This window comes from Eucyclogobius newberryi, unplaced genomic scaffold (genome assembly GCF_026437365.1).
Source record: "Eucyclogobius newberryi isolate DKJ021-1_F unplaced genomic scaffold, fEucNew1.0.hap1 SCAF_8, whole genome shotgun sequence".
Taxonomy (NCBI): domain Eukaryota; kingdom Metazoa; phylum Chordata; class Actinopteri; order Gobiiformes; family Gobiidae; genus Eucyclogobius; species Eucyclogobius newberryi.
Window position 1 is genome coordinate 995,561 of NW_027316500.1, and position 14,637 is coordinate 1,010,197.

Here is a 14,637-nt window from a genome sequence, read left to right on the forward strand (position 1 = left end):
CTTGCCAAAAAAATGAGAAACAAGGAGTGAAAACAGTGCAAATAATCTTGATGTGCAGCAATACTTTTCCCTCTCTTAATGCAAAGTGTAGCAGCAGTAAACTTGAGGGAGAAAGGTATGGGTTTGAGGGCTCTTCTTGTGGGCTTTTCTGTCCTTGTAAATATTTTTCATAGACAAAAGAGTAGGCATTTCCTGTTTACTAAACAGGCCCTTTGACCAAGGAAGCCGCAGCGCCATAACGATTTCCTGGTTTCCTTACATAATTACATACAGTGGTTACTTCTGGCATTGTATTTCTTGCTTGCTCTGGCAAGGTGAGCAGTCGTCCCTGGGTGGGCTCGAACCACCAACCTTTCGGTTAACAGCCGAACGCGCTAGCCGATTGCGCCACAGAGACGAGAATCTAGGCATATCCATAAAAGACTTGTGCATCTAATTGCAATAAGAAATGAAGAAAAACTCTGGATTCAGAGCGCTAACGGCTATACCGTTGAACCACACCTTTCTACAGGATGTCCTGTTTTGAAAATAAGTATGACATTTGATCATTGGGCTATATCAAAGAGAGCAGCATTGAAGTAGGCAAACTTCTGCTTCATGGTTTCATTGTGTGGTGGTCATCACATCTGCCCTACACGCAGAAGGTCTTGGGTACAACATTCAGCGAAACCAAACATGTTACCAAACATGTTCATGCTAACAATGTTCCAACGAAAGCATGCTGTTTATGTTTTATAGATCCTTTCCAGGCCATTTATGTCCTGATCTCGCAAAATATCCAATAGACCCAGCATTCCTATTCATTGTATTTTTGAGCAAAGACTAACATTCAGGTACACATGCCGAAACCCGGGATTGAACCAGGAATAACGTAGCGAGAAAATGAACTAGTTCTGTGTGTCCTTTTTTCTTTTCTTTTGATTAAACATAAAACAATACAGGACACGACCAGGGAGCAAAAATCGTAATTAAAAGAACTTAATAGTTACATAAAACATAACATAACATAAAATAAAAACAAAATCACATTTAAATGAAAATAGGGGGCCTACTTGGTCCAAGTCGATCAAATTAGTGCTTATCCAAGTTAAGCCTGAATGTCACTGTTTTCCATTCATCCAATGTCTAATGTCTGTTACTTTGTCAGTCAAGTCTTTGATCGTTGGCGTGGTTGGTGTCGAGCATTTCTTTGTGATGGCCTTTTTCTCTACAGCCAAAAGTATGTTCCAAGGGTATCCATTTATTGTGTCCATGGCAGGAGTGTTGAGGCCCAAGTACATAGTTTTAAATTTGAGTGGGATGGAAAAGTCAAAAACAGTCTGCAGTGCCCTGTGAATTTCAGTCCATTATTTTTGAGCAACAGCACAGCCCCAACACACCTGATAGTGGTTTGCCTGCTGGGTTCTCCAGCAGTTAGCATTTCCTTGTGAATAATGGGCACTTTGACATGGTGTGGTGAAAAAAACATATTTTTCCCCTTCAGGCATGTGATTTTGTGGTCTTCCTCAGGGCTGTTCCTACATTTCCACACTCTTGGTCAGACAAAACCAGGTTAACTTCTCGTTCCCATTGGTTTAGAATATACTTAACAGAACGTTGTTCAGATTACCAATGCATTGAGATCATTTAGAAATGATTCCCCTCGCAAGTTCTGATTGATTGGTTTCAACAAAGATTACTGTCAGAGGATTATAGTGGTCATTTCTTTGTTTCATTTCTTGCTTATAATAAGTCCTATAAAAGTCCTGTCTCTCCAAGTCAAAGGATTCCTTCAACACATCAATGCTTTTCATTTGATTTTCTTTTGCAATGCGGTGAAACGTTTACGCCTTTTGTAATCCAGGCGTTGAATCATAAGCTTGGTCATAAGAAAACCAGCTCCAGATTTTAACAGCTTTGTTTAGTTTGCATGCTTTGGTTAGCTCCTTTCAGGGGGTAAGCACAGATTTTACCCAAAGATTCTTCATGTTTCTGCACTTTTTCAAAAGAGTAGCGCTGCTCTCGGTGACTCAAGGTTCCACCGAGATTTAAACTCGGATCGCTGGATTCAGAGTCCAGAGTGCTAACCATTACACCATGGAACCGCAGACTCCTCCTTGGAAGGATAACGGTCATCCAAAGCTACAAGTCTTTACGTCAATCATCCCTTGCCAAAAAAATGAGAAACAAGGAGTGAAAACAGTGCAAATAATCTTGATGTGCAGCAATACTTTTCCCTCTCTTAATGCAAAGTGTAGCAGCAGTAAACTTGAGGGAGAAAGGTATGGGTTTGAGGGCTCTTCTTGTGGGCTTTTCTGTCCTTGTAAATATTTTTCATAGACAAAAGAGTAGGCATTTCCTGTTTACTAAACAGGCCCTTTGACCAAGGAAGCCGCAGCGCCATAACGATTTCCTGGTTTCCTTACATAATTACATACAGTGGTTACTTCTGGCATTGTATTTCTTGCTTGCTCTGGCAAGGTGAGCAGTCGTCCCTGGGTGGGCTCGAACCACCAACCTTTCGGTTAACAGCCGAACGCGCTAGCCGATTGCGCCACAGAGACGAGAATCTAGGCATATCCATAAAAGACTTGTGCATCTAATTGCAATAAGAAATGAAGAAAAACTCTGGATTCAGAGCGCTAACGGCTATACCGTTGAACCACACCTTTCTACAGGATGTCCTGTTTTGAAAATAAGTATGACATTTGATCATTGGGCTATATCAAAGAGAGCAGCATTGAAGTAGGCAAACTTCTGCTTCATGGTTTCATTGTGTGGTGGTCATCACATCTGCCCTACACGCAGAAGGTCTTGGGTACAACATTCAGCGAAACCAAACATGTTACCAAACATGTTCATGCTAACAATGTTCCAACGAAAGCATGCTGTTTATGTTTTATAGATCCTTTCCAGGCCATTTATGTCCTGATCTCGCAAAATATCCAATAGACCCAGCATTCCTATTCATTGTATTTTTGAGCAAAGACTAACATTCAGGTACACATGCCGAAACCCGGGATTGAACCAGGAATAACGTAGCGAGAAAATGAACTAGTTCTGTGTGTCCTTTTTTCTTTTCTTTTGATTAAACATAAAACAATACAGGACACGACCAGGGAGCAAAAATCGTAATTAAAAGAACTTAATAGTTACATAAAACATAACATAAAATAAAAACAAAATCACATTAAAATGAAAATAAGGGTCCTACTTGGTCCAAGTCAATCAAATTAGTGCTTATCCAAATTAAGCCTGAATGTTACTGTTTTCCATTCATCCAATGTCTAATGTCTGTTACTACGTCAGTCAAGTCTTTGATCTTTGGCGTGGTTGGTGTCGAGCATTTCTTTGTGATGGCCTTTTTCTCTACAGCCAAAAGTATGTTCCAAGGGTATCCATTTATTGTGTCCATGGCAGGAGTGTTGAGGCCCAAGTACATAGTTTTAAATTTGAGTGGGATGGAAAAGTCAAAAACAGTCTGCAGTGCCCTGTGAATTTCAGTCCATTATTTTTGAGCAACAGCACAGCCCCAAAACACCTGATAGTGGTTTGCCTGCTGGGTTCTCCAGCAGTTAGCATTTCCTTGTGAATAATGGGCACTTTGACATGGTGTGGTGAAAAAAAAACATATTTTTCCCCTTCAGGCATGTGATTATGTGGTCTTCCTCAGGGCTGTTCCTACATTTCCACACTCTTGGTCAGACAAAACCAGGTTAACTTCTCGTTCCCATTGGTTTAGAATATACTTAGCAGAACGTTGTCCAGATTACCAATGCATTGAGATCATTTAGAAATGATTCCCCTCGCAAGTTCTGATTGATTGGTTTCAACAAAGATTACTGTCAGAGGATTATAGTGGTCGTTTCTTTGTTTCATTTCTTGCTTATAATAAGTCCTATAAAAGTCCTGTCTCTCCAAGTCAAAGGATTCCTTCAACACATCAATGCTTTTCATTTGATTTTCTTTTGCGATGCGGTGAAACGTTTACGCCTTTTGTAATCCAGGCGTTGAATCATAAGCTTGGTCATAAGAAAACCAGCTCCAGATTTTAACAGCTTTGTTTAGTTTGTATGCTTTGGTTGGCTCCTTTCAGGGGGTAAGCACAGATTTTACCCAAAGATTCTTCTTGTTTCTGCACTTTTTCAAAAGAGTAGCGCTGCTCTCGGGGTACTCAAGGTTCCACCGAGATTTGAAATAGGATCGCTGGATTCAGAGTCCAGAGTGCTAACCATTACACCATGGAACCGCAGACTCCTCCTTGGAAGGATAACGGTCATCCAAAGCTACAAGTCTTACATCAATCATCCCTTGCCAAAAAAATGAGAAACAAGGAGTGAAAACAGTGCAAATAATCTTGATGTGCAGCAATACTTTTCCCTCTCTTAATGCAAAGTGTAGCAGCAGTAAACTTGAGGGAGAAAGGTATGGGTTTGAGGGCTCTTCTTGTGGGCTTTTCTGTCCTTGTAAATATTTTTCATAGACAAAAAGTAGGCATTTCCTGTTTAATAAACAGGCCCTTTGACCAAGGAAGCCGCAGCGCCATAACGATTTCCTGGTTTCCTTACATAATTACATACAGTGGTTACTTCTGGGATTGTATTTCTTGCTTGCTCTGACAAGGTGAGCAGTCGTCCCTGGGTGGGCTCTAACCACCAACCTTTCAGTTAACAGCCGAACGCGCTAGCCGATTGCGCCACAGAGACGAGAATCTAGGCATATCCATAAAAGACTTGTGCATCTAATTGCAATAAGAAATGAAGAAAAACTCTGGATTCAGAGCGCTAACGGCTATACCGTTGAACCACACCTTTCTACAGGATGTCCTGTTTTGAAAATAAGTATGACATTTGATCATTGGGCTATATCAAAGAGAGCAGCATTGAAGTAGGCAAACTTCTGCTTCATGGTTTCATTGTGTGGTGGTCATCACATCTGCCCTACACGCAGAAGGTCTTGGGTACAACATTCAGCGAAACCAAACATGTTACCAAACATGTTCATGCTAACAATGTTCCAACGAAAGCATGCTGTTTATGTTTTATAGATCCTTTCCAGGCCATTTATGTCCTGATCTCGCAAAATATCCAATAGACCCAGCATTCCTATTCATTGTATTTTTGAGCAAAGACTAACATTCAGGTACGCATGCCGAAACCCGGGATTGAACCAGGAATAACGTAGCAAGAAAATGAACTTGTTCTGTGTGTCCTTTTTTCTTTTCTTTTGATTAAACATAAAACAATACAGGACACGACCAGGGAGCAAAAATTGTAATTAAAAGAACTTAATAGTTACATAAAACATAACATAACATAAAATAAAAACAAAATCACCTTTAAATGAAAATAGGGGTCCTACTTGGTCCAAAGTCGATCAAATTAGTGCTTATCCAAATTAAGCCTGAATGTCACTGTTTTCCATTCATCCAATGTCTAATGTCTGTTACTATGTCAGTCAAGTCTTTGATCGTTGGCGTGGTTGGTGTCGAGCATTTCTTTGTGATGGCCTTTTTCTCTACAGCCAAAAGTATGTTCCAAGGGTATCCATTTATTGTGTCCATGGCAGGAGTGTTGAGGCCCAAGTACATAGTTTTAAATTTGAGTGGGATGGCAAAGTCAAAAACAGTGAGCAATACCCTGTGAATTTCAGTCCATTATTTTTGAGCAACAGCACAGCCCCAAAACACCTGATAGTGGTTTGCCTGCTGGGTTCTCCAGCAGTTAGCATTTCCTTGTGAATAATGGGCACTTTGACATGGTGTGGTGAAAAAAAACATATTTTTCCGCTTCAGGCATGTGATTATGTGGTCTTCCTCAGGGCTGTTCCTACATTTCCACACTCTTGGTCAGACAAAACCAGGTTAACTTCTCGTTCCCATTGGTTTAGAATATACTTAGCAGAACGTTGTCCAGATTACCAATGCATTGAGATCATTTAGAAATGATTCCCCTCGCAAGTTCTGATTGATTGGTTTCAACAAAGATTACTGTCAGAGGATTATAGTGGTCGTTTCTTTGTTTCATTTCTTGCTTATAATAAGTCCTATAAAAGTCCTGTCTCTCCAAGTCAAAGGATTCCTTCAACACATCAATGCTTTTCATTTGATTTTCTTTTGCAATGCGGTGAAACGTTTACGCCTTTTGTAATCCAGGCGTTGAATCATAAGCTTGGTCATAAGAAAACCAGCTCCAGATTTTAACAGCTTTGTTTAGTTTGTATGCTTTGGTTGGCTCCTTTCAGGGGGTAAGCACAGATTTTACCCAAAGATTCTTCTTGTTTCTGCACTTTTTCAAAAGAGTAGCACTGCTCTCGGGGTACTCAAGGTTCCACCGAGATATGAACTCAGATCGCTGGATTCAGAGTCCAGAGTGCTAACCATTACACCATGGAACCGCAGACTCCTCCTTGGAAGGATAACGGTCATCCAAAGCTACAAGTCTTACATCAATCATCCCTTGCCAAAAAAATGAGAAACAAGGAGTGAAAACAGTGCAAATAATCTTGATGTGCAGCAATACTTTTCCCTCTCTTAATGCAAAGTGTAGCAGCAGTAAACTTGAGGGAGAAAGGTATGGGTTTGAGGGCTCTTCTTGTGGGCTTTTCTGTCCTTGTAAATATTTTTCATAGACAAAAAGTAGGCATTTCCTGTTTAATAAACAGGCCCTTTGACCAAGGAAGCCGCAGCGCCATAACGATTTCCTGGTTTCCTTACATAATTACATACAGTGGTTACTTCTGGGATTGTATTTCTTGCTTGCTCTGACAAGGTGAGCAGTCGTCCCTGGGTGGGCTCTAACCACCAACCTTTCGGTTAACAGCCGAACGCGCTAGCCGATTGCGCCACAGAGACGAGAATCTAGGCATATCCATAAAAGACTTGTGCATCTAATTGCAATAAGAAATGAAGAAAAACTCTGGATTCAGAGCGCTAACGGCTATACCGTTGAACCACACCTTTCTACAGGATGTCCTGTTTTGAAAATAAGTATGACATTTGATCATTGGGATATATCAAAGAGAGCAGCATTGAAGTAGGCAAACTTCTGCTTCATGGTTTCATTGTGTGGTGGTCATCACATCTGCCCTACACGCAGAAGGTCTTTGGTACAACATTCAGCGAAACCAAACATGTTACCAAACATGTTCATGCTAACAATGTTCCAACGAAAGCATGCTGTTTATGTTTTATAGATCCTTTCCAGGCCATTTATGTCCTGATCTCGCAAAATATCCAATAGACCCAGCATTCCTATTCATTGTATTTTTGAGCAAAGACTAACATTCAGGTACACCTGCCGAAACCCAGGATTGAACCAGGAATAACGTAGCGAGAAAATGAACTAGTTCTGTGTGTCCTTTTTTCTTTTCTTTTGATTAAACATAAAACAATACAGGACACGACCAGGGAGCAAAAATCGTAATTAAAATAACTTAATAGTTACATAAAACATAACATAACATAAAATAAAATAAAAACAAAATCACATTTAAATGAAAATAAGGGTCCTACTTGGTCCAAGTCAATCAAATTAGTGCTTATCCAAATTAAGCCTGAATGTTACTGTTTTCCATTCATCCAATGTCTAATGTCTGTTACTACGTCAGTCAAGTCTTTGATCTTTGGCGTGGTTGGTGTCGAGCATTTCTTTGTGATGGCCTTTTTCTCTACAGCCAATAGTATGTTCCAAGGGTATCCATTTATTGTGTCCATGGCAGGAGTGTTGAGGCCCAAGTACATAGTTTTAAATTTGAGTGGGATGGAAAAGTCAAAAACAGTCTGCAGTGCCCTGTGAATTTCAGTCCATTATTTTTGAGCAACAGCACAGCCCCAAAACACCTGATAGTGGTTTGCCTGCTGGGTTCTCCAGCAGTTAGCATTTCCTTGTGAATAATGGGCACTTTGACATGGTGTGGTGAAAAAAACATATTTTTCCCCTTCAGGCATGTGATTTTGTGGTCTTCCTCAGGGCTGTTCCTACATTTCCACACTCTTGGTCAGACAAATCCAGGTTAACTTCTCGTTCCCATTGGTTTAGAATATACTTAGCAGAACGTTGTCCAGATTACCAATGCATTGAGATCATTTAGAAATGATTCCCCTCGCAAGTTCTGATTGATTGGTTTCAACAAAGATTACTGTCAGAGGATTATAGTGGTCATTTCTTTGTTTCATTTCTTGCTTATAATAAGTCCTATAAAAGTCCTGTCTCTCCAAGTCAAAGGATTCCTTCAACACATCAATGCTTTTCATTTGATTTTCTTTTGCAATGCGGTGAAACGTTTACGCCTTTTGTAATCCAGGCGTTGAATCATAAGCTTGGTCATAAGAAAACCAGCTCCAGATTTTAACAGCTTTGTTTAGTTTGTATGCTTTGGTTAGCTCCTTTCAGGGGGTAAGCACAGAATTTACCCAAAGATTCTTCTTGTTTCTGCACTTTTTCAAAAGAGTAGCGCTGCTCTCGGGGCACTCAAGGTTCCACCGAGATTTAAACTCGGATCGCTGGATTCAGAGTACAGAGTGCTAACCATTACACCATGGAACCGCAGACTCCTCCTTGGAGTCTTTACGTCAATCATCCCTTGCCAAAAAAATGAGAAACAAGGAGTTAAAACAGTGCAAATAATCTTGATGTGCAGCAATACTTTTCCCTCTCTTAATGCAAAGTGTAGCAGCAGTAAACTTGAGGGAGAAAGGTATGGGTTTGAGGGCTCTTCTTGTGGGCTTTTCTGTCCTTGTAAATATTTTTCATACACAAAAGAGTAGGCATTTCCTGTTTACTAAACAGGCCCTTTGACCAAGGAAGCCGCAGCGCCATAACGATTTCCTGGTTTCCTTACATAATTACATACAGTGGTTACTTCTGGCATTGTATTTCTTGCTTGCTCTGGCAAGGTGAGCAGTCGTCCCTGGGTGGGCTCGAACCACCAACCTTTCGGTTAACAGCCGAACGCGCTAGCCGATTGCGCCACAGAGACAAGAATCTAGGCATATCCATAAAAGACTTGTGCATCTAATTGCAATAAGAAATGAAGAAAAACTCTGGATTCAGAGCGCTAACGGCTATACCGTTGAACCACACCTTTCTACAGGATGTCCTGTTTTGAAAATAAGTATGACATTTGATCATTGGGCTATATCAAAGAGAGCAGCATTGAAGTAGGCAAACTTCTGCTTCATGGTTTCATTGTGTGGTGGTCATCACATCTGCCCTACACGCAGAAGGTCTTGGGTACAACATTCAGCGAAACCAAACATGTTACCAAACATGTTCATGCTAACAATGTTCCAACGAAAGCATGCTGTTTATGTTTTATAGATCCTTTCCAGGCCATTTATGTCCTGATCTCGCAAAATATCCAATAGACCCAGCATTCCTATTCATTGTATTTTTGAGCAAAGACTAACATTCAGGTACACATGCCGAAACCCGGGATTGAACCAGGAATAACGTAGCGAGAAAATGAACTAGTTCTGTGTGTCCTTTTTTCTTTTCTTTTGATTAAACATAAAACAATACAGGACACGACCAGGGAGCAAAAATCGTAATTAAAATAACTTAATAGTTACATAAAACATAACATAAAATAAAATAAAAACAAAATCACATTAAAATGAAAATAAGGGTCCTACTTGGTCCAAGTCAATCAAATTAGTGCTTATCCAAATTAAGCCTGAATGTCACTGTTTTCCATTCATCCAATGTCTAATGTCTGTTACTATGTCAGTCAAGTCTTTGATCGTTGGCGTGGTTGGTGTCGAGCATTTCTTTGTGATGGCCTTTTTCTCTACAGCCAAAAGTATGTTCCAAGGGTATCCATTTATTGTGTCCATGGCAGGAGTGTTGAGGCCCAAGTACATAGTTTTAAATTTGAGTGGGATGGAAAAGTCAAAAACAGTCTGCAGTGCCCTGTGAATTACAGTCCATTATTTTTGAGCAACAGCACAGCCCCAAAACACCTGATAGTGGTTTGCCTGCTGGGTTCTCCAGCAGTTAGCATTTCCTTGTGAATAATGGGCACTTTGACATGGTGTGGTGAAAAAAAACATATTTTTCCGCTTCAGGCATGTGATTATGTGGTCTTCCTCAGGGCTGTTCCTACATTTCCACACTCTTGGTCAGACAAAACCAGGTTAACTTCTCGTTCCCATTGGCTTAGAATATACTTAGCAGAACGTTGTCCAGATTACCAATGCATTGAGATCATTTAGAAATGATTCCCCTCGCAAGTTCTGATTGATTGGTTTCAACAAAGATTACTGTCAGAGGATTATAGTGGTCGTTTCTTTGTTTCATTTCTTGCTTATAATAAGTCCTATAAAAGTCCTGTCACTCCAAGTCAAAGGATTCCTTCAACACATCAATGCTTTTCATTTGATTTTCTTTTGCAATGCGGTGAAACGTTTACGCCTTTTGTAATCCAGGCGTTGAATCATAAGCTTGGTCATAAGAAAACCAGCTCCAGATTTTAACAGCTTTGTTTAGTTTGTATGCTTTGGTTGGCTCCTTTCAGGGGGTAAGCACAGATTTTACCCAAAGATTCTTCTTGTTTCTGCACTTTTTCAAAAGAGTAGCGCTGCTCTCGGGGTACTCAAGGTTCCACCGAGATTTGAACTCGGATCGCTGGATTCAGAGTCCAGAGTGCTAACCATTACACCATGGAACCGCAGACTCCTCCTTGGAAGGATAACGGTCATCCAAATCTACAAGTCTTACATCAATCGTCCCTTGCCAAAAAAATGAGAAACAAGGAGTGAAAACAGTGCAAATAATCTTGAAGTGCAGCAATACTTTTCCCTCTCTTAATGCAAAGTGTAGCAGCCGTAAACTTGAGGGAGAAAGGTATGGGTTTGAGGGCTCTTCTTGTGGGCTTTTCTGTCCTTGTAAATATTTTTCATAGACAAAAAGTAGGCATTTCCTTTTTAATAAACAGGCCCTTTGACCAAGGAAGCTGCAGCGCCATAACGATTTCCTGGTTTCCTTACATAATTACATACAGTGGTTACTTCTGGGATTGTATTTCTTGCTTGCTCTGGCAAGGTGAGCAGTCGTCCCTGGATGGGCTCGAACCACCAAAGTTTCGGTTAACAAACGAACGCGCTAGCCGATTGCGCCACAGAGACGAGAATCTAGGCATATCCATAAAAGACTTGTGCATCTAATTGCAATAAGAAATGAAGAAAAACTCTGGATTCAGAGCGCTAACGGCTATACCGTTGAACCACACCTTTCTACAGGATGTCCTGTTTTGAAAATAAGTATGACATTTGATCATTGGGCTATATCAAAGAGAGCAGCATTGAAGTAGGCAAACTTCTGCTTCATGGTTTCATTGTGTGGTGGTCATCACATCTGCCCTACACGCAGAAGGTCTTGGGTACAACATTCAGCGAAACCAAACATGTTACCAAACATGTTCATGCTAACAATGTTCCAACGAAAGCATGCTGTTTATGTTTTATAGATCCTTTCCAGGCCATTTATGTCCTGATCTCGCAAAATATCCAATAGACCCAGCATTCCTATTCATTGTATTTTTGAGCAAAGACTAACATTCAGGTACGCATGCCGAAACCCGGGATTGAACCAGGAATAACGTAGCAAGAAAATGAACTTGTTCTGTGTGTCCTTTTTTCTTTTCTTTTGATTAAACATAAAACAATACAGGACACGACCAGGGAGCAAAAATTGTAATTAAAAGAACTTAATAGTTACATAAAACATAACATAACATAAAATAAAAACAAAATCACCTTTAAATGAAAATAGGGGTCCTACTTGGTCCAAAGTCGATCAAATTAGTGCTTATCCAAATTAAGCCTGAATGTCACTGTTTTCCATTCATCCAATGTCTAATGTCTGTTACTATGTCAGTCAAGTCTTTGATCTTTGGTGTGGTTGGTGTCGAGCATTTCTTTGTGATGGCCTTTTTCTCTACAGCCAAAAGTATGTTCCAAGGGTATCCATTTATTGTGTCCATGGCAGGAGTGTTGAGGCCCAAGTACATAGTTTTAAATTTGAGTGGGATGGCAAAGTCAAAAACAGTGTGCAATGCCCTGTGAATTTCAGTCCATTATTTTTGAGCAACAGCACAGCCCCAAAACACCTGATAGTGGTTTGCCTGCTGGGTTCTCCAGCAGTTAGCATTTCCTTGTGAATAATGGGCACTTTGACATGGTGTGGTGAAAAAAAACATATTTTTCCGCTTCAGGCATGTGATTATGTGGTCTTCCTCAGGGCTGTTCCTACATTTCCACACTCTTGGTCAGACAAAACCAGGTTAACTTCTCGTTCCCATTGGTTTAGAATATACTTAGCAGAACGTTGTCCAGATTACCAATGCATTGAGATCATTTAGAAATGATTCCCCTCGCAAGTTCTGATTGATTGGTTTCAACAAAGATTACTGTCAGAGGATTATAGTGGTCGTTTCTTTGTTTCATTTCTTGCTTATAATAAGTCCTATAAAAGTCCTGTCTCTCCAAGTCAAAGGATTCCTTCAACACATCAATGCTTTTCATTTGATTTTCTTTTGCAATGCGGTGAAACGTTTACGCCTTTTGTAATCCAGGCGTTGAATCATAAGCTTGGTCATAAGAAAACCAGCTCCAGATTTTAACAGCTTTGTTTAGTTTGTATGCTTTGGTTGGCTCCTTTCAGGGGGTAATCACAGATTTTACCCAAAGATTCTTCTTGTTTCTGCACTTTTTCAAAAGAGTAGCGCTGCTCTCGGGGCACTCAAGGTTCCACCGAGATTTGAACTCGGATTGCTGGATTCAGAGTCCAGAGTGCTAACCATTACACCATGGAACCGCAAAATCCTCCTTGGAAGGATAACGGTCATCCAAAGCTACAAGTCTTTACGTCAATCATCCCTTGCCAAAAAAATGAGAAACAAGGAGTGAAAACAGTGCAATTAATCTTGATGTGCAGCAATACTTTTCCCTCTATTAATGCAAAGTGTAGCAGCAGTAAACTTGAGGGAGAAAGGTATGGGTTTGAGGGCTCTTCTTGTGGGCTTTTCTGTCCTTGTAAATATTGTTCATAGACAAAAGAGTAGGCATTTCCTGTTTACTAAAAAGGCCCTTTGACCAAGGAAGCTGCAGCGCCATAACGATTTCCTGGTTTCCTTACATAATTACATACAGTGGTTACTTCTGGGATTGTATTTCTTGCTTGCTCTGGCAAGGTGAGCAGTCGTCCCTGGGTGGGCTCGAACCACCAACCTTTCGGTTTACAGCCGAACGCGCTAGCCGATTGCGCCACAGAGACGAGAATCTAGGCATATCCATAAAAGACTTGTGCATCTAATTGCAATAAGAAATGAAGAAAAACTCTGGATTCAGAGCGCTAACGGCTATACCGTTGAACCACACCTTTCTACAGGATGTCCTGTTTTGAAAATAAGTATGACATTTGATCATTGGGCTATATCAAAGAGAGCAGCATTGAAGTAGGCAAACTTCTGCTTCATGGTTTCATTGTGTGGTGGTCATCACATCTGCCCTACACGCAGAAGGTCTTGGGTACAACATTCAGCGAAACCAAACATGTTACCAAACATGTTCATGCTAACAATGTTCCAACGAAAGCATGCTGTTTATGTTTTATAGATCCTTTCCAGGCCATTTATGTCCTGATCTCGCAAAATATCCAATAGACCCAGCATTCCTATTCATTGTATTTTTGAGCAAAGACTAACATTCAGGTACGCATGCCGAAACCCGGGATTGAACCAGGAATAACGTAGCAAGAAAATGAACTTGTTCTGTGTGTCCTTTTTTCTTTTCTTTTGATTAAACATAAAACAATACAGGACACGACCAGGGAGCAAAAATTGTAATTAAAAGAACTTAATAGTTACATAAAACATAACATAACATAAAATAAAAACAAAATCACCTTTAAATGAAAATAGGGGTCCTACTTGGTCCAAAGTCGATCAAATTAGTGCTTATCCAAATTAAGCCTGAATGTCACTGTTTTCCATTCATCCAATGTCTAATGTCTGTTACTATGTCAGTCAAGTCTTTGATCTTTGGTGTGGTTGGTGTCGAGCATTTCTTTGTGATGGCCTTTTTCTCTACAGCCAAAAGTATGTTCCAAGGGTATCCATTTATTGTGTCCATGGCAGGAGTGTTGAGGCCCAAGTACATAGTTTTAAATTTGAGTGGGATGGCAAAGTCAAAAACAGTGTGCAATGCCCTGTGAATTTCAGTCCATTATTTTTGAGCAACAGCACAGCCCCAAAACACCTGATAGTGGTTTGCCTGCTGGGTTCTCCAGCAGTTAGCATTTCCTTGTGAATAATGGGCACTTTGACATGGTGTGGTGAAAAAAAACATATTTTTCCGCTTCAGGCATGTGATTATGTGGTCTTCCTCAGGGCTGTTCCTACATTTCCACACTCTTGGTCAGACAAAACCAGGTTAACTTCTCGTTCCCATTGGTTTAGAATATACTTAGCAGAACGTTGTCCAGATTACCAATGCATTGAGATCATTTAGAAATGATTCCCCTCGCAAGTTCTGATTGATTGGTTTCAACAAAGATTACTGTCAGAGGATTATAGTGGTCGTTTCTTTGTTTCATTTCTTGCTTATAATAAGTCCTATAAAAGTCCTGTCTCTCCAAGTCAAAGGATTCCTTCAACACA

At 40.3% G+C, this 14,637-nt stretch overlaps 9 non-coding genes across 9 annotated transcripts; all 9 read right to left on the minus strand.

Moving 5' to 3' along the window:
* Window positions 1–323: 323 nt before the first annotated feature.
* trnan-guu (transfer RNA asparagine (anticodon GUU)) lies at window positions 324–397 on the minus strand. Its single transcript has one exon. It is a non-coding gene; the product is annotated as a tRNA-Asn (tRNA).
* A 1,615-nt stretch (window positions 398–2,012) lies between these two features.
* On the minus strand, window positions 2,013–2,084 carry trnaq-cug (transfer RNA glutamine (anticodon CUG)). The gene has a single exon. It is a non-coding gene; the product is annotated as a tRNA-Gln (tRNA).
* Window positions 2,085–2,469: 385 nt separating this feature from the next.
* trnan-guu (transfer RNA asparagine (anticodon GUU)) lies at window positions 2,470–2,543 on the minus strand. Its single transcript has one exon. It is a non-coding gene; the product is annotated as a tRNA-Asn (tRNA).
* A 3,760-nt stretch (window positions 2,544–6,303) lies between these two features.
* Window positions 6,304–6,375, minus strand: trnaq-cug (transfer RNA glutamine (anticodon CUG)). Its single transcript has one exon. It is a non-coding gene; the product is annotated as a tRNA-Gln (tRNA).
* A 2,078-nt stretch (window positions 6,376–8,453) lies between these two features.
* Window positions 8,454–8,525, minus strand: trnaq-cug (transfer RNA glutamine (anticodon CUG)). The gene has a single exon. It is a non-coding gene; the product is annotated as a tRNA-Gln (tRNA).
* Window positions 8,526–8,884: 359 nt separating this feature from the next.
* Window positions 8,885–8,958, minus strand: trnan-guu (transfer RNA asparagine (anticodon GUU)). Its single transcript has one exon. It is a non-coding gene; the product is annotated as a tRNA-Asn (tRNA).
* Window positions 8,959–10,575: 1,617 nt separating this feature from the next.
* Window positions 10,576–10,647, minus strand: trnaq-cug (transfer RNA glutamine (anticodon CUG)). Its single transcript has one exon. It is a non-coding gene; the product is annotated as a tRNA-Gln (tRNA).
* A 2,075-nt stretch (window positions 10,648–12,722) lies between these two features.
* On the minus strand, window positions 12,723–12,794 carry trnaq-cug (transfer RNA glutamine (anticodon CUG)). The gene has a single exon. It is a non-coding gene; the product is annotated as a tRNA-Gln (tRNA).
* A 385-nt stretch (window positions 12,795–13,179) lies between these two features.
* On the minus strand, window positions 13,180–13,253 carry trnay-gua (transfer RNA tyrosine (anticodon GUA)). The gene has a single exon. It is a non-coding gene; the product is annotated as a tRNA-Tyr (tRNA).
* Window positions 13,254–14,637: the final 1,384 nt, after the last annotated feature.